At 43.1% G+C, this 19,324-nt stretch overlaps 1 long non-coding RNA gene across 2 annotated transcripts in view; it reads right to left on the reverse strand.

Moving 5' to 3' along the window:
* Positions 1-10,612, reverse strand: part of LOC124513042 (uncharacterized) — a 49,669-nt gene extending 39,057 nt beyond the window's left edge. The window contains exons 1-5 of one of the 2 annotated variants that reach the window (XR_006962283.1): positions 10,532-10,612; positions 8,739-8,863; positions 7,652-7,737; positions 3,090-3,446; positions 2,227-2,363 (exon numbers count right to left, since the gene is read on the reverse strand). This is a non-coding gene — a long non-coding RNA (uncharacterized LOC124513042). Of the gene's footprint in view, positions 1-2,226; positions 2,364-3,089; positions 3,447-7,651; positions 7,738-8,670; positions 8,864-10,531 lie in introns of those variants that run through there. The other variant, XR_006962284.1, reaches the window with a different exon arrangement.
* Positions 10,613-19,324: the final 8,712 nt, after the last annotated feature.

Consider the following 19,324-nt stretch of genomic DNA (forward strand, 5'->3'; position numbering starts at 1 on the left):
CAAACAACATAGATGAACACAGGATAAGAACATGAAAGTTCCCCTCTGGTCTTACCTTCTGGCATCCCACATCTCTGCCCACAGATGACCTACATTGTAGACCCTTTTTGTTTTAAATCTTCACACGGTTCCTACCTATCTCTCCCAAAGCACTACAAGAATATCTATAAATATCAGATGTCTTTGTTCTGTCACATTTAACCAAAAACTTGACAAATTTCTTATTAAAATGAAATCGTTCCTTTTCAAAGAAGAATCCATTCTTTGGATTCTACAATGGATTCTAACCATTTTTCCCTATCTGTTAATCTTCTTATCTGTAAAATAACAAACAAATCAACATGGATATTAAAGGAAGAAATGCTACTGGGACAGCAAAAACAGCACAGAAGCCTCTCTGTGTGCACAGCTTCTGACCTCCCAGACACAGACATATGCAGACCTTCACTAGCTCAGACTCTTGAAGCTCCGAAGATGCCCCCAGCTTAGTTACCATCTGAAAATACATCCAGTCTGTGGGAGCTTCTGGAAAACAGTATCACAGCCCTTCCTTCTCCACCCTTCTTCTCAGTCTCAACTCTTCCTTCTCTGCAAAACTACTCCCAGGCAGAGCTGCAGTACAAGAAAAATCAGGTATTCTGGAGGAGCAAGAAGCCCAGAGGTGCCTCTCAGATTAGAGATCAGTCCCGAAGCTCTCATTATTTAAATGCTGACATGGAAAATGTATTACTGGAAGCCCAAGTTTGTGGAAAATCTGACACTCGATGAAGGTTTTTTAGCGATCGCTTATGTGTGGAGACAATAGAAAATGAAATAATTTAAGAAATGAAATATAGTTAACCAAACAGCACACATCCAAAACATTATTGAGCTTGGAGAAGGGAAATGATGGAAATGATGCTTTTTTCTTAACACAGAGGAAATATGCTGTATCTACTAATAAGAAATATTTATTGAGTGCTTACTATCCTAAGCATTTCACATAAGTTAAACACTTTAATTTCACAACAAACCTACAGGAAAGTATTATTATCATCTCCATTTTAAAGATGAGGAAACTAAAGAACAGAGAGCTAGTAAGCTTCATCTCACAGGATCTGGGCTCTCCTTCCCAGTAGCAAAATGGCTGCATCAGTGTCAGCCCTCACATCTCCTCCCTATACCATCCAGAGGAAGAGAAGGTCTCTTCTAGAATTCACACTCTCATTGGCCTGATGGTGTCACATGCTCTTCCCATGTGGACAGGGAGACTGGGATATGCCAATGAGACTAAGCCTAACAGAGCCACCTGAATAGGTAACTGGAGGCAGGGTCAATGTCACCGAAACTTCCTAGCTGAAAATGGAGGTAGTAGGAAAAGGGAGATAATGGATCCTGGAGAAGTGGCCTTCTCTGAAATGTCTACCATAGTATTCATCAACCAGAAAAAGCAGCACAGAAAATTTCTCCAATGGTACCATTATAAACAAACTCTTATTGGCACTATTTGTTCTGGAACAGTATGTCCTCCAGCAATTACTTTTTAAACAAAAGTCAAATTTTTATTCTATCCTTTGTTCCCCAGAATCAATTTCTCCCAGAGACAAAGGTAGATTTGTAACACATGCTGGGCACTCTCAGGAACATAGGTGATAATACTTTATCGGAAAATTTGATAGTGCAGAAACAGAACTACCTTATACCTTTCGATTAGAGGAAAAAGATGATTTCAAATAAGAAGATTCTTTCTACCTAGTCGTCTTTTATGCATGTGTTATTTCACCCCTGAGTTAAGGAGTTAGTGCTTTGCTTACACACAAGCAAAGCACACAACTGAAATCAAGAACTGTATGAGTCCTTATGAAGTACTCAGAACTATCTCTGCTTTTATTCTAAACAGATAATTAGCTACCCAATTTCAAAGATGTTCTCAAATGAAGATGCCACCGTGTTCCTCGGGAACACATTTTAAAGTTTAATGATCTTTACTATCAGCAGGACACCTGCATTGAAACTACCATTGAATTCAATTTAATGCAATGAATATTTGTTGACTATGGAGTACCTACTACGTGACCATCCTGAGGCTCCCACCCGTGTCTCAGCAGAAAACATCCTCCCCATTAGCCTTCACAAACCAGAAGACCAGGGCCAGTTGTCCACAAGTTAATCAACATATACGCATTTGAGTAGCCGTGCTAGGAAAAGTGACATGCAAACAAGCGTAAACATTGTCTTCAACCTCACCTCCCCAGGATACTTGTTTGCATTTCATTTTCCTGGTCCTCCTGTTTCCATGGCTTTCCTCTGAACCTCCTGCTGGTTTTCCACTGCTGTGATAAATAGATATCTCACAATTGAACTCGGAAGCAACCAAATGGATCCTAGGAAAAAAAACAGTGGCTTATTTGGGGAAACAGATTCCCAACCACAACCCTTTTACATTAAGTTGTGCTTAAATGCAAAAGAAAAATAAATACAAAACACTGAAAGAGTAAACATAACAGATATCAACTAATAATCCAGGGAGCAACACTCCATATCATTAGTACCAGGCATGACTAATCTGATAAAGCCCTCAGCTCACACCAGCTGTCCATAATCAGAATAGACTAGCAACCATTCCCAGGCCTACAGTGGGCACACAAGCTGCTGAAAAGGGCTGATTCTATCAAAGCCTAAGCAGCTCCAAAGTTCATTCGGTTCTGCTCCTGGACAAGCTTCAAAACCATTTTAGACCTCTCCAAGGGGCGGTAAAGCTCCAGAGCAGGTGTATTAGGGAGTGAAGTCATCTCATTTAATGCGAGAATCCCTTTACAACCATGGCCAGCCATTGATCCAGCACGGCAGAGCGGGGCAGGGCTGCGCCTGTGACCTTGGCCATGTTCCCAGTACTGGGAAGCCGTCCCCACCACAGTGTGTCCAACCCTCCTTCCGGTGACAGGGCTTCAAACAGAGGAAGACCGCTCTCATGGTCCCTAAGTCACAGCTCCCGCTGTCTTCTTCATAGAATATCTGACAGCCTGCAAACAGTTTGCATCTCTCTCTCCTTGTCACTTTGGCTAAGCAAGTTCTGTGATACAAAATCTAGACTTTTTGCAAAAACTTACCTATTTCCTTTTCTGTCATATTCCTTGTGTGAAAGGTGTTTATATTTACTTTGTACTCACTCCGAGTTGAACGAGTGAGTGCACCAGTATACATCATAAGAAGTCTTTAACCTGAGGATGTCCTTTTCGTCATGAATCAACATTTATGCTGCTTTGTGCCTATTTAAACTATGCTCTGCCCATTTCCTCTTCCTTTGAGTCTCTCTGTATTTAGTCTTCTCCACTCAGCCCTTCTTGCCCTGTGGATTAAGGTCAGGTAGCAAATGCCTCTCTTCTACATCATCTAATTGATCGTGCTGGTGTGACATTTCAATCTGTGCTTCATCGGGAGAAGCAGCTTCATGTGACATGGCAATGCTGTGGGGGAAAAAACAGAAATAGAGAAAGCCTATTAACCTTCAGAAAATGATAGTACATTTTGTGCTTCTTTTACCACCTGATTATTTTCTAAGCAGTAAAACTTTCAATTCATTAAGCCCTAGGTGGGTAAGTGATGCTTTATCCAACAGAGAACATGAGATACCACTTTTAAGTGATTTTCTGACATTCACACACACTGGGAGAGATTGGACCGATGACCAACTATGAAAACCACAGACCTGAGTTCCCAACACTGAGGTGCTCCGTCTACATGTTTCTACATTGACATTTATGCAAAGAACAGCAATGTGTAACTCCGAAAGGCAAAATTCAGACCTCATCTGAAAGACCTGGGATTATAACCGAAAGTACCCAATATAGACTCAGTTTCTACTGTGTGTGGCAGCTTTACTTAAGTCACTTATCCTTACAAACATCCTGTCAACATCTGGAAGATGGGCTCCATTTTACAGGTGAGATCCTTGAGGTGTGGACACCTGTGACTTGTTGAAGCTTACGTGTGCAATGGAACTAAATTAAAAACAAATCGGTCACTGAATCAGCATAACACATCAAGTGTTTCTCATAATCCCTCCTCTCTGAGATCTAATATTACAAAATGAACTTCTGCTTTTACCTACCCGAGATTTTGACAAGCAATTAAAAGCAATAACCACGGGGCGGGCTGGGTGGCTCAGCGGGTTAAGCATCCGACATCTGACGTCAGCTCATGATCTCGTGGTTCAGGACTTCGAGCCCTGCGTCAGACTCTGTGCTGACAGCTCAGAGCCTGGAGCCTGCTTCGGAGTCTGTGTCTCCCTCTCTCCCTGGCCCTCCCCTACTTACACTCTGTCTCTGACTCTCTCAAAAATTAAACATTTTTTAAAAAAAATTTTAAAAAGAAAAAAGAAAAGAAAAGAAACAGGGGAATAAGGATTCCAAGAAGGCTGCCAACATATGCTCTGAAGGATATGTCATGAGGACACTGCCTTGCAGCCAACCCTGACCTGGGCCTCAGTGGCTTGAGGGCAAGAGAGAAGCCATCATGTTCTGCTCTTCATGCAGGAACACACCACAGGGCTGTCGTAGCATCTGCTGGTGGCCACCGGTCCGGCCGCTGCAGAGACCTGACTCCAAAGACCTCTCTCCACTGCGAATATAGGACCATCCGAAATATAGAAGCCCCAAGACAGTATCCAATTTTCCAGTATCTCTGGGTTGAGGTATGAAAGCCCATTCTTTTAAAAATGTTCCAGGGAGAGAGAGAGACATTTTTTTTTCTTTCTGGTTTTCTGAGAGGATTGAGAAGTTTCCCTCTGAAATTTTTGTCAAAAAAAAAAGAAGAAGAGGAAATCCTTGGGGTGGGGATGCTATTGTCCTTCTGAAATTCTGTGGGTAGTTTCGAACCTTCACACCACTTGCTCCCGTATTGATCACATGAACATCGTGAACCTTTTTTAGGTAATCAAGCACAGAACAATTTTCTAATCTCTGCTTTTCCATTTTCTTTATAATTGTAGGCTAGTGACATATGTTCTCTCATCTGTAAAATGGTGATAATATTAGCCTACTCCAGGGAGATTTTGTGAGAATCATAGAAGAAAAGCCTTTAAACCCAGTTATAGCAACCACCCCCAGAGACAAAAGTTGCTAAGGGATTGGGGAGGGGTGGGAGGGAGCACAAAGGGAGTAGGATGATAGGAGGAAACTCCAAGAAAGCAGCCCAGCCCACTTCTCCCCCAGTGATAGCATCCCAGCTTATTTTCCCCTAATACAAACTCTCTTTTACGATCTCAGTCTTCTGACCCAGCAGTTTCTCCATCAGACCTCCTCCAGGTCCCAGAGACTATTATTTCCACATTAAGTGCCCTTGCTGAAGATTTTGTTTGAGATTCTCACATTGCTATATATGCCTTGCTGCTTTCCAGACTACACAAAATATGCTAATGCCACAGTTAAAGATCTTTTCATTAAGAAAATTATAGTGGAATCTGTTGATTTTTCACCTTGGACATCAATTATATTACTGTCCATTTCCTGTTTCAGTTTTACAATGGTTGACAAGCTCCTAAGCCCCATATCAGTAGTAAAGGCAAAGCTGGTCTACAGGGCTGACCATCTGGTAATTCTTATACAGCCAGCCAGCCTCAGAGGTAAAAGTATTATCCAACATTGGAGAGCTAAGGAAAACAAAACAAACAAACCTCTGAACCCCAATAGGGCAGAATTTTGAAAAAATAAAACCATACCTCGGTTGGATCTTTTTTTTAATGTTTATTTATTTTTGAGACAGAGAGAGACAGAATTTGAGCAGGGCAGGGAGTGGGGGGTGCAGAGAATCCAAAGCAGGCTCCAGGCTCTGACCTGTCAGCACAGAGCCCATCGCAGGGCTCAAACCCACAAACCATGAGATCGTGACCTGAGCCAAAGTCGGACACTTAACCGACTGAGCCACCCAGGCGCCCCTTGGTTGGATTTAAAAGGAAATTACCTAGGGGAGCCTGAGTGGCTCAGTTAATTAAGCGTCCGACTCCATTCAGCTCAGGTCATGATCTCATGGTTCCTGAGATCAAGCCCAGTGTTAGGCCCCACCCGGAGAGTTTGGAGCCTGCTTAGGATTTTTCTCTCCTCTCTCTCTCTCTCTCTCTCTGCCTTTCCCCCTGCTGTGCACACACACTCTCTTTCTCTCTCTCTCTCTCTTAAAATAAATAAACATTTTTAAAAAGAAAAAGAAAAAAATGAAAAGAAATCACGTAAAGAAAAGAATATTTCTTTCAGTCCACTCAAATTAATAACATCTAACTCTACTGAAAGCACTTAGTTTGCAGTGAATGTGTATCAGTGATTATAGGTCAAGCCATTAACAGAAACTCAGGATTCAAATGTAACAACTTAGAATTTGCCTTTTTTTTTTTTACCATACATGTCAGTGTTTTCATAGAAACAAAAACAGAAGACAAACAAAACAAACGTCAGGGTTTTCAAACTATTGGAATATGTTTTAATAGAAATCACTCTAAAAAAAGTTAACTGTATTTATATATGAATTGAATGTGTATTAGGGGAAGTTAACTGCATTTGTATATGAATTGAATGTGATTACCCCACTTTTTAATTAAATTTTAGTATCTATGGTGAATTTGGTCAAGATTTTTAACCATAAATATAGCTAAATAACAACTATTTCTAGAAACAAACCCAAGACAAAAGATATACTCCTCAAGTACAAAATCTGGTAACTTTTTAGTTTAGCTTCGCAAGCCTCAAAAAATGACCTAGACTGGATAATTATATATTCATTCCCCTCTTCCTTTCCAACTACCTACCTGCCTTGTGTCACAAGCCAGACTCTTCTACACTTGTGACCCTTTTCCTTTCAAAAGACCGGTGGTCCTACAGTAATTTCAACCCCTCCCTCTCTCTGCATTTCCATCCACATTTTCAACAAGTATCAAATTAATGATCTGTTCATCTCTAAGTCACCATTGAGGCACCCCATAAATCAACAGATGTGCTTTTGATTCACTACATTACCCTCTCTCCTTCTCTGCTAGATGTAAAAAAGAAATCATTCAGATTAGGGAAATTATTTCCAGAAGAGAATCATCAAAACGGTGTTTCGCAGCATTCAAAATCCACATCAAGTCTGTAAAACTTTGGTTGTAAAGTATTGGTTAAGTGCTACCATTGCAAGATACTATTTAAAAGTAGCATAGTCCTATGTATATACACAAATGCATATAATATGTGTATTATAATATAATATACTATGCATTATTTGCATATGCATATACAATAACTTAAATCAAATGTAAAGACACAAATATAAACGATGGCAGTAGAGATTTACGTGCGTGTGTAATATTTTTGGCAGCTCAGTATTCCCATCTCCTTCCTGTAGGACACACATTTTCTTTTGGAGAATTACTTCTTTCCCATTATATTGCATTGGCAGAACAGTAAATCCAATGCCTCAATCCCACTGAGAATGTCACATTAACCAGCTTTCCCCACACTTCCTTGGAAAAGCCAGAAGCCCAGAATATCAGCTGTTGTCTTCTAGGATTTGCATCTTATGTGAGAGACACTGAGATGGAAGAAGCTGTTGGAATTCCATAGTTCTCACCCATGGTGCCTGGACATGATTGTTCCTGGTCTGGAAACACTCCCAGCACCCAGAGCAGCCTTAAGTAATGACTTACCAAGCCTGAGTCTCAGCTTTCCAGTTGATGTGCTGAGTTCCTGATAAATTTCCTTTCTTAAATTGTCCAAAGTCATCTTCTGTTGCCTGCAACCCAAGGACCCCAATCATTACAGTTACTTACGAAACAAACACTGAGTAAGAACACACATTAAATATATTATTTACATTCGGGGTGATTAGTATATATGTATAGATGCATTTTGTTGATCAATGAGTAAAGAGGATCAGGGAAGTTGAATTTTCAGGCAGGAAGGTTGTCGTGAGCTCTCTCCAGGAGAATAAAAGCTGAGAAAATATCTTTCTCTCTGTGTGTGTGTGTGTGTGTGTGTGTGTGTGTGTGTGTGTGTGTTTCAGATACCATACATATATATAACCAGTGGTATGTTCTGAAATTTTATTAATACCTTCAATGGAACAACAATTAAAGTTGGCAGCAAGGATGTTCAGTGAGAACTCCACTAGCAAAAAAGTCAGTTGCCTTTCTGTGTTGAAAAATTTTGTATTTTATGCAGCCAGTTAAAAGAACATCTCATCCAACTATTCAATATATGTGAGTTTATTATGCACAAATGGCTACGGATATTTATCATCCGCCCTTTGCGATCTTTTTTAACAGCTACTAACTATCCTGATGCGCCCATATCACCCCGTTAGGAGATTTCTTCGCTTTGTTGATGCAGAGCATTAACTTAATGTTGCAGAATTTAAGGTCTTCTCTTTTATAAACTTATCATATCCTTTTTCTCCCTGTGCAGTTAAGTCTGGTTTAATTATCTCCCAGAAATCAGTAAAGGTACTGTTTTTGCCTTTGCTTGCCCTTAATCCTTATCTGATTAAAGTGTCACACTCTTAATTGGGCTGTGTGTACCTCAGCCTCTTCAATTCCAAATATCGAGGGTGGCAGCGGGACCCCTAGGACTGGCAAACGGCTCACAGATAAGCAGCAAATGTGAGTAGTGCACAAAATGCCAGTCCCTCTTCTTGGTGCCACCCTGCACTGCCACCCCCCATCCCCACCTCTTCTCTTTCGCCCGTCCAGCAAGGAAAGAGGAGAGATTTTCAGAAATGGAGAGGGTGTTTGACACCTATTACTCTCCGTTCAACAGGCTGGAATCTTTTCAATCTTGCAAGTCTTTGAAAAGAGTTCAAGTGCTATTTGATTGAAGCCTTGCAGTACTGACAAGACAGGGCTCACTAAAAACCTCAGCACCTGAAAAGGAAAAAGAAAAACAAAGGCCCCTCTCAACACATATTTTTTAAGAAAGTATGGATATTATTGTGATCCTTTTACCAGTGAGTGAACTTTGAAGATGCCAACAGAGAGAAGGGGGGAGGAAGGAGGAATGAGAAGGAGAGGCAGAAGTAGGGGCAGGGAGAGAGAGAATTTCTCTTGCTTCCAAGTGGGAACAATATTCCATCAAAGTTCTTTTCCCACCAGTAGGTATATCCAGGGCCTCCATGACAAAAGGCACAACTGTGACATAAAGTTGGTGGAGGAGATGACTGGTTTCAACATTACCCTCAGAGCTGGTTTCTTGTGGGGCCATCATAACAAAGCACCACAAAATGGGTAGCTTAAAACAACAGACATTTTTTCTCTCAGTGTGGAGGCTGGAAGTCTGAAGTCAAGGTGTTGGCAGGGCTGGTTCCTTCTGGAAGCTCTGAGGGAGAATCCATCCCAAGCCTTTCTCCTCACTTGCCAACAGCCCCTGGCATTCTGTGGCTCACAGCTGATTCATTCCAATCTGTGCCTCTGTCATCACATAGCACTCTCCCTGTGTGTCTATGTGCACAAATGTGCTTCTTCTTACAAGCACACCAGTGAATTAGGACCCACTGTAATCCAGGATGACCTCAACTGAACTTGACTACATAAGCAAAGGCCTTATTTCCAAATAAAGCCACATTCACAGGTACTAGAAGTTAGGATTTCAACATATCTCTTTGGGAAACACAAATGAACCCACAATACCCTCCATAAAGAAGGTAACCTTATGCTATTTCCAAGCTATTCAGTGTTCATCTTTGTATGTTCAACCGTTTCTAGAACCCACAATGGTCCACAGTCAGTGGCGACTACTCATGGTGTGCCCTTGCATGGGTGTGCTGCCATAATTTAATTTAAACGTTATAGAGTAGAGGACGATGTGCTGTGAATAAGAGGTAAGGAACATTAATTCATCTGGATCCAAATAAAGGTGTTTGTTCACTAGAACCCATAAGAATTTTTGCCTTGTGGGTATATCAGAGGAGTTCAGGGCAATCAATCAGTCTACCAAAGTGGACACTACTGGGGCAAACTGGCGAGCAGTGTGGGGGTGGAGAAGAATGTTATACACACAGGAGGCATGATTATCCTGTGACAGAAACTGCACTGTAACTGTTATGCTGTTCTGAGACTCTCAATCTCTTCCAGTGTGCCATCAAATCTATTGATGCCAAACATCTTAAGAACCTCTGTTTTCAATTGGAAGTGTAGATCAAATGTTCCAATGTCATCATCTCTCCCACTAAATAATATCTTCATAATTTACCTATTGCTTAACTCAGTTGCATTGTTGGAAAACAAAAATCTCAGACTTAAAAGGGAAATTATTTGTGGCAGCTGAGAACTTTTTCAAATTTATCCAGTGATTTGTTTAATGGTTATAGGAAAATGGACCCCTCTCAGGGCTTGGATAAAATCACCCAAATTCACCAGAAAAACATTGTTCTCAAGAATATACATCTCAAGGATACATCTACAGCTTCTAAAGAGCCCCTAGGAGGATCTTCCCAGGATACAACCTCCAGAAATTGTTGGGGAATCAGAAATCCCATCAACAAGGATTTGTTCTGAAGATGAGTAAGAGAAATCTGACACAATGGAAATATTCACTCCACACAAAAGTGAAGATCTTATAGAGATTCCTTTATCAGGTATTTTTCCAACCAAGAGAGCTAGAAGTAAGCTCAGGAAAGGCACCTGCTGGAAAAACACAAAATGAAAGGCAAAGGTACCCAATAATGTCACCTCCTTCATATCTGTCCTGGAGGGCGGCCCTGTGACTCTTCTCCCCATGGAACTTCTGGAGACCATGTTCCTCAATGACATTTTACATAACATGGATGATGGAGGGGACCCAGGAGGGAGGATGTCTGCACAAATACTCTCTTAGGGAAAAGTTACATTCAGTGAAGGGAAATGAGGGAAAGAGTAGAGATCAAGAGAAAAGAAAAGTGTTCTGCTTTTGCCCCAATGGTCAGCTTCTCCGTCTCTCTTCCACCCTCTTCTCTAACCTGCTGACTGCTGAGTCTTATGTGTTTGATCCTGCAGGCCAAGTGAACATTGGGTTGAAAAATGGGAGCCCAAGGCCCAGTGGCCTTCCACCCCTGTCCACAGTCCACGACAAAGCTGTGAAGAAGATGTGCCCAGTGCCCTGCTGAGACTCTGGGTCAGGTGCAGAGATTTCACCAACTAAAAGCCAACCTATGAGACACATAAGTTTACAGAAGGGAGAAGGACCCCAGACATGTGAACAGTGCTGAAGCTCTCTCTCCTGACCACGCCTTTACTTCTCTGTCCTTCAGAAACCTGCTCCTATTTTGCTCCACAAAATACTCTAGCCAGAACTTTAGGCCATTTTGCTGAGGCTATACCCAAAATAACACATCCCCTCTCACAGGACACTCTAATGCTGCCAAATTAGTTGTGCTTTTCAACATAGAGTTGCAGCAAAGCCATCTTGGGGTCAAGACCACTGGCCACATTCCTAGTCTTTCCTAGACACACACGTAGACCTCTCACATCCAGTTCCCTTGGAGCTATATAGCTACAACACTGAACTCTAACAAGGGGATTATAAGGGATGTGTACCACTCATAGGTCTGGTCCATGGAACTTCTGTGCACAGTAATCTGTGCTCTTTCCACATCCACTGTCCTCATGCAACAAACGAAACCACTTTGGAAGCCACACAGAGAGGATGGCAGAGCCACATGGCAGAGCGACAGGGTACAAGGAGGCTGGGTCTCTGAATCACCACTATGAAACTCTGATTAAAGAACACCTTTTTGGGGGTGCCTGGGTGGCTCAGTCCGTTAAGCGTCCAACTCTTGGTTTTAGCTCAGGTCATGATCTCACAGTTCATGGGTTCAAGCCCCACAACAGGCTCTGCGCTGATGGCACAGAGCCTGCTTGGGATTCTCCCTCCCTCCCTCCCTCTCTCTCTCTCTCTCCCTCCCCCCCCCCACTCATGCTGTCTCTGCCTCTCTCAAAATAAATAAACAACAACAAAAAGACACCTTTAAGGGTATTATGTAAGCAAGTAATAAACTATTATGTGTGAGCCATTATACATTCTTTACTCCAATTTGTTTATTACTGCAATGAGTCTACCTTCATTAACATGCACCTTCTTTCTGAGGTGCCTATCACAGAAGCTGTGTGCTTTCTGACACTGTTTTCCACTAAAGCATTTCATTAGGCAATTGTGCTTCTTAAAACACTGCAGATGGTATAAGAAAGTCTTCCCCTATTGATAAAACTTTGTTAAATAATAGATGTCTATATTATCGTGCAGAGGAAATAGGGCAAGCTGTAGAGTCAGACTGAGTTTGATCTCTTCTCCACAATATTCTGCCCAGGTGATTAATATCAACTCACTTTACCTTTCTGATCCTAAACCCTTCTGTGTAATTGGGACAACTAATTATCCCAATTAATTATTAGGATAGAGTTGCAAAGAGTAGAGTTTAAGGAGTAGATGGGGCGCCTGGGTGGCTCAGTCGGTTAAGCGTCCGACTTCAGCTCAGGCCATGATCTCGCGGTCGGCGAGTTCGAGCGCCGCGTCGGGCTCTGGGCTGATGGCTCAGAGCCTGGAGCCTGCTTCCAATTCTGTGTCTCCCTCTCTCTCTGTCCCTCCCCCGTTCATGCTCTGTCACTCTCTCTGTCTTAAAAATAAACGTTAAAAAAAAATTAAAAAAAAAAAAGGAGTAGAATCAAGGCACTTAATACGGTGCCTGGTACACAGTAGATTCTCAACAAATAGAAGCTATTCTTATCACTATTAACTATATTTACTAGTATTGACTCGACTGTACCCTTTAGGTACAGGAACAGTATCTGATTCATCCTTTTAACTCAGCGTAAGTATGAGTTCCTAGAAGACATAGGTTATATCTCATTTATCTTTGTATCCCTACATCTAAAACAGTGATGGTTACTTCTGAAGGAAAGCTGCTCTTAGTATAAACTTATTATTCACTGTCACCTCCAAAGCATGGACTGCATCTATAAATCTGTCTCTGGAATCTACAAGGGTGACCTGCACATGATAGGCCCTCGACAATAGTAATTAGTAAACTGATTTCTCCAAAAAATAAAAATAGATTAAATAAATAAATAGACTCATTTCTCTCTGGTAGGTAGTTACTGTGATTCTGGTCACAGGGACTGGTGGGAGGCAGTGGTCTCTATAGAGCAGGTGGGTCTGTGAGGGCATCTGGATTCCAAGTCATTAGCATTCTGGAGTTCCCAAGCCCCCTGGACCACATATGTGGCATTTCTCCCCACAACCACCAGAACATTCTTTCTGAGTGAAGCATTCTCGGGGCACCTGGGTGGCTCAGTCAGTTGAGCATCCGACTTCAGCTCAGGTCAGGATCTTGCAGTCCATGGTTCAAGCCCCGCATCGGGCTCTGTGCTGACAGCTCAGAGCCTGGAGCCTGCTTCAGATTCTGTATCTCCCTCTCTCTCTCTGCTCCTTCCCAACTCACGCTCTGTCTCTGTCTCTCAAAAATGAATAAGAACGTTAAAAAAAAAAAAAGAAAACAAAAAACAACCAAATGCAGCATTCTCCAGTTCCTACTGTGTCATTACCTCAGCCTACCTCAAAAACTTGTCATGAAATTCATCCAGTGCAAAAACAATTTACCGAATTCAAGTTTTTCTGGAAAATGAGTCATATTGCTGTATCACCAATGTACCTTACATAACAACTGACAAATAGTTATTTTCCCCCTAATTTCCAGAATCATAAGTAGAAATCATGCCTGTATTTTTGAAGTTCTAATTAAAAAATACTGCACTATATAATTTTTTAAAATTTTTATTAAAAAGTAAAAACAGTACTAAAACCAAGTTTATGTGAAGTGATAGACACATACGGAGGGATGTTGTTACTGTTATTGTTATCACAAAAGTCATTTCCAGTCTTCTTCGTTGTCAGCACTCTTGTGTTTTTTATCCTTTTCCCTCATCTGGTGGGGGATCCTGTGTCACATTCCTTCCTTGTGTGAGGCACGGCCATGTTTTACTTCAAAACATTATTATTCAGACAAATACTCCTTTATATTACATAAAAACAAATATCTTACATAAAGACAAATATTTGTATTATTATATTGTCTGGGTGTTTCTTGGAAACACACTCAGAAATGACTCATTTCTTAGAAAATAAGGTAATAAAGCATTCCACTTTGTCCAAGACAAGGCTGTATCACACACGAGTAAGGCTAGCACGTAATAAGTCACATTTCACTTTCTCAAGATTGTTTCAGCAATGAGTAGACTCATAAACTGCCTTTGCAATGAAAAACAGGAACTGGGAGGAGAAGGCAGGGCAAGAGCTTAAATGAGAAAAATAGGTTGAAATTAAACTTTGACGTAGCTGGGGGAAATGTAGTTCAATTACACTGCATATAAATAATTGCCCTGGTTACATATGTAAAGAAATTTGAAAGAAGGCACAGGTCACGTTAGAAGTGTCACCAGGAGGTACTGCCTTAAGGCTTAAGGTCAAATGATCCTCAAACTGACATTTACCTTGAGGCTTTCTCCCCTAGACAAGGCCAGTCCTCCCCTTTGTAGGCTGTGATATTTCACGTTGTCAGCACAGCGAATTCGGCTCTTAAGGATTTAAGCTCAGGGGAGATCAAGGGACAAACAAGAAAGCCAACATACCCGTTTACACTGAGCCGTGCAGTTTTCAGGACCCTCTCGCGGGTCTCCTCCGGCCAGCCCAGGGACACAGCCTGAGAGCCGTGCATTTTGTGAGCCTGGCTTCAGAGCCAGTTACGTGACTTTTAGTCCTTTCATCGCCACGGCAGAACACAACTGCCTTTAGGACTCAATGCATTAAGTTGTGGGGAGATGGGGGTCTTCTGCCTTCCTAGTGTGCCAACCTTGACCTCTCAGTCCATCGTCTTCCTGCCTCCCACATGGCACTTGTCCTTACTCCCCCATCTCTTCCTGGATGGCACATTCTTTCTCCTCCTTCATCATATTGATCTGGTCAAACAAGGTTCTTGAGCTTCCTGTTGATAGCATGTGAAATGCTTTATTTTCTAAGGTGAATCTTGCCAATATTTGATCTCAAGGACCACGTGATGCTTTTATTCAAGTTTTCAACTCTGCTAGTAAGAAGTAGTGTTACTTTTCCCCAGGGAAGAATATATGTGGCCTGCTTTTTGATGGTATCATCTCCAAATCCTTACCTTTCAACTTCCATCTGAGGGACAAATATTCTTACTATTAAATTGGCTTCATAAGCACAAATTTCTTGCAAGGAAAGTCTGGAATAGGAGATTTTATAACTAAAGGGACATCTGGTACCCGGGGCACAAGAAGGTTGTTGAAATAACAATAGACTAGAATTTGAAGCGCCTGGGTTCTCAACCCTATTCAGCTTCAAGAGCTCTGGCTCTCCCTCTCCTTCCCCGCCTCTCTCTCCCTCTCCCTCCTCCATCCCCTCTGCTCAGGTGAGGACAGCCAGAAGGCAGCTAGTATCCACCAGCCAGGCATCAAGCCCCCACCAGGAACCAAATCAGCCAGCATCATGATCTTGGATTCCCAGCCTCCAGGGCTATGAGAGATAAACGTTTGTTGTTTAAGCCACATAGTCTATGATGGAATCTTTTAGGACCCTGAGATGCCCAAAGCCTTATAGTTACTACCAGATCCAAACCCTGTGCTAAAAACAGATGCCAAATGAAATTAGAAAAATGTCTGAAGAAATTGCCCGCAGGGCAGCCTACTAAATGCCAATAGTCCCAGATCTTGGGTGCTGCTACTCTGAAGGCAGAATTAAAAATTAATTTGTATTAGTAATACCAGCCCTCCTCCCGAAAACGTAACAATTACCTAGAGGGTCTGATTCAAAGGACGGGCACTCCAAAGGGCACCCTGTGCAATAGCAATCTCCCCGGCCCTGCTGGGCCACCATTCACAGGTTTGTTCTTCTGGAATAAGTACTGCTTTCCTCCTGAGGCTCTTTCAAACAGCAGATTTCACTGAGTTGGGAGGCAGAAGCTCATTGGTCCAAGCTGATCGGTCTGATGCAGCTGCCAAACCAAGAGAGCCCCAGAGGCCTGGAGAGAGAGTGGGGGTTGGGGTTGGGGTGCTGAAAAGAGGGAAGGGAGTAGAGGAGGGCCACCACCGACTTCTTCCTGTGCTGACACTAATCCTACAGTAGAGAATTCCGCTCCTGGCTTGAGCTGGGGTGCTAAAGCCATTATTTATAGCTTACAGCCTCCCAAATCAGGCGGCACTACTTACACGGGAAGGCAACCAGAAGAAGCAGGGAGCCCATCATGGTGGAGACATTACTACAGCAGATGGTGGCCATGTGAGCTGTGGTGGCAGCTTGTTCAGTGTAAATTCTGTTCTGCTTTAATGGCATCTGTTTCCAAGCTAGTCTGAACCTCCGGATGCTGACACTGCTGCTCCTGAATCCAAGTCGGTCACCGGCTCAGCATCCGGACCCCTCAGCCTTCAGGCAGACTGCACTGAGCTCCGGCAGAAAATGGAATCTCCCCTTCCTGCGTCGTTAAAAGAGCCATCCAAGTTCACGGCTCCAACAGGAACAATTTGGGCTGGATTTAGTCTTGGGCAGCGATGAGCAAAGGCAACAAATTCCATGAGCCTCCATTGTGTCTCAGTAAGAAATGCACTGGAGGAAGAAAAAAAATCTCTGCACGTGTCCTTACTCCCATAGGGAATATGCAACTCCATCTGCTACTTTCCACGCTAAGTGCTATGGATGGCAGTCATTTCTAAGAAACCATAAAAAAATTTTTTTTACAGACCACACTTGGCATTTTTACCTCCATTGAGCATATCACGGGGCACCAGGCAGAGAATACTATGGGTCACAAAATCTCATTGTCTTTAGATGTATCTATATTCAGGAAGCAAGCCATTCTGCAGGTTCCGTCTGGAGTATCCAGATAATGAAGGTACTGCATTGATGAGATGTTTCTTATAACATCTCTTTTATTTTAATGTTTACTTCCTTTCCCATGTGTTGACCCACCTTTCATTTCAGCTTCTTTGGCTCCATGTTGGGCATGAGATTTGTGCAAGTGTGGACTGGGAGGAGGAAACTCTACGGGTGAGATCATAAGTTTCACTAAACCCCACTGCCCCCCAAACACAATGAGCCACTTCTGGCAGCCTGGCCAGTTGGACAGGAAGACCAGCGGCTGAGGAACAGTGCCAAGCTTTAGCTGAGTGCTCAGTGTTGAAAGGTTTCATGCAAAAATCCTGGAGCAGAGAAGAGAAATTTTCAGGAACCAGAGCCCCTCGACTCCGTCCTGGACTGGTGTTTACTGGATGGTCTCTGGCTTCCAGCATCCCAGTCTCAATTTCCACCAGGCACATAGAAATGAGCACAACTTTCTGCCACCCCATCCTCCCCACCCTCCCGAAGCGACCCAGGCTTGCAACAGGCTCTTATTTCTCTCACTTCCTTTCTGAGCTCAAGCCCCCAGCACCCTCTTTTCCACACACAAGGTAGGTGACAAACGGCCAGGCTCTGGGGCTGTCAGGGAAGCAGAGACACAAAAAACAGACCCCTGGGCGTGTGGGCCACCATGGGGAGGATGAAGGGGACATTCTACGTGCCCTTGGAGTTTAAGGTCCAGGCACTACAACATAAGAGGGACCTCTGTCCACCTTGGCCGTTTACTGACAGAAACCCCAGCCTAGATTGGGTAATGGGAACCCAGGATGACACAGAACTAGAATTCAGCTCTGCTGCAACTCTCTGCCTACTACTCTTCACTGACTTCTTGTGCATGGGATAAGAAGAGAAAGGAAGACGATCTTGGAGCAGGAAAGTTTGAGAACCTCCAGCCCCAGGGTTATCTGAATCAGAAATTGTGCACTTTTAATCTGTTCTGCCCACACTCCAAACGAGGCATCTGGTGGGCTGCTCCAAAGACATGCCCTCATCTTGCTGAGCCAACTTGGAATGCAGTGCGGCAGGAACAGAACTCAGCTTACCTCTGGACCCCAGGGCCTCTCCTCTTGCAGCCTGGGCAGGCTGCGGCTACCAAGGAAGCATGTGGAAACTTATAAAAAGGAAGCTGTGGTTCAGCATTAGCTGGCAGCATACAGAGACGCAGTGCTGAGGGCTTGAAGTTTACCCACAGCTGGGATCCCTGTCGTACCACGTCCAAAGCCACTGTTCAGAAAGGCTGGTGTGAAATAAGGTAGATTTCTCTGCCTCTCCCCATAGGGTTTTGAGAGCTTTAAAGCCAAACAAAACAAAACACAAAAAACAAACACACAAACAAAAAAACAGTTTCATCTTCTTTAGATTGTGGATCAACTTATAGCACAAAACCTAGATTTTAACCCAGGGCCATGCCACCTTTAGGAAATGCAAAGTCATGGTGAAATCCAGCCTTCCAGAATTTTTCATGTGGGTCCTCCAGATGTTGTTACTTATTTGAGCCTTCTATGCACAAAGACAGCAGTAACTACTCTTTGTGATCCATGCCAGGGATCTCAAACACATATGGCAAAGTAGATGTTATTATTCCCATTTTATCGTCAGATAAAAAGAGGATAAAAATGGCTGGTTGCATGATCTGCCCCAGGTCCTACAGCTGGTAACAGGGCTGTGATTCAAAGCCAGGTCCGAGTCTGGAACCTGGTTTCTTTCTGGGGTGATGCTCTGTCCACATACCTCCAGTACCACTGGTCAGAACTCACTCAACTCCTGATTCCTCCCCATAAAGCCAAGCACAGAGAACCCCCAGAACACCCACCCACCCCCAACTCTCTTTGACCACTGAGACTCAGCAAAGGGGAGCTCTGCTGGCACCATCCCCCCAAAATACCAACCAGAGAGAGGCAAAGTGCTCCTTTTCCTTGAGCTACCCCAGTTACCTACATACCTCCTTCTCATATGTCAGTCAGAATGAGCTCCCCTTGCTGGCTGCTATCAAGCTGGTTTCATCTTTCTGTAATATTTATAAATTTACACCGTAGGCTATTATGTTTACCCTAAGTTACAATCCCAGACAGAGGAAATACAGACTGCTTAATGTTTGCTTCAGTATCAAGCAGAAAATCACACAGAATTAGGCACTTAATGAAGATGATGATAATGATCTTGATGGAGGAGGAGGAGGAGTGGGGGGGGGGGGTGGGAGGAGGAGGAGGAGAAGAAGGAGAAGGAGGAGAAGAAGGAAGAAAGAAGGTGATAATGAGATAAAGGCCTGGAACGCTCTGTCCTGGTAATAATACATCACCAAATTATCCATAAAGATTTCCTAACAGGCTGCAGCACAGGACTCAGTAGACACGGGCATCAGAGTCTGTGGACGGGTTTTCCCTGGCAGTACCAGATAAGCGTTTGGCATCTCCCTCTCCCTCTCCCTCAGGGCACTGAACGAGGGGGCC

Source organism: Lynx rufus, unplaced genomic scaffold (genome assembly GCF_022079265.1).
Source record: "Lynx rufus isolate CCGP_SWC_20201006 ecotype Redwood Valley unplaced genomic scaffold, mLynRuf1.p SCAF_1, whole genome shotgun sequence".
Taxonomy (NCBI): Eukaryota; Metazoa; Chordata; class Mammalia; order Carnivora; family Felidae; genus Lynx; species Lynx rufus.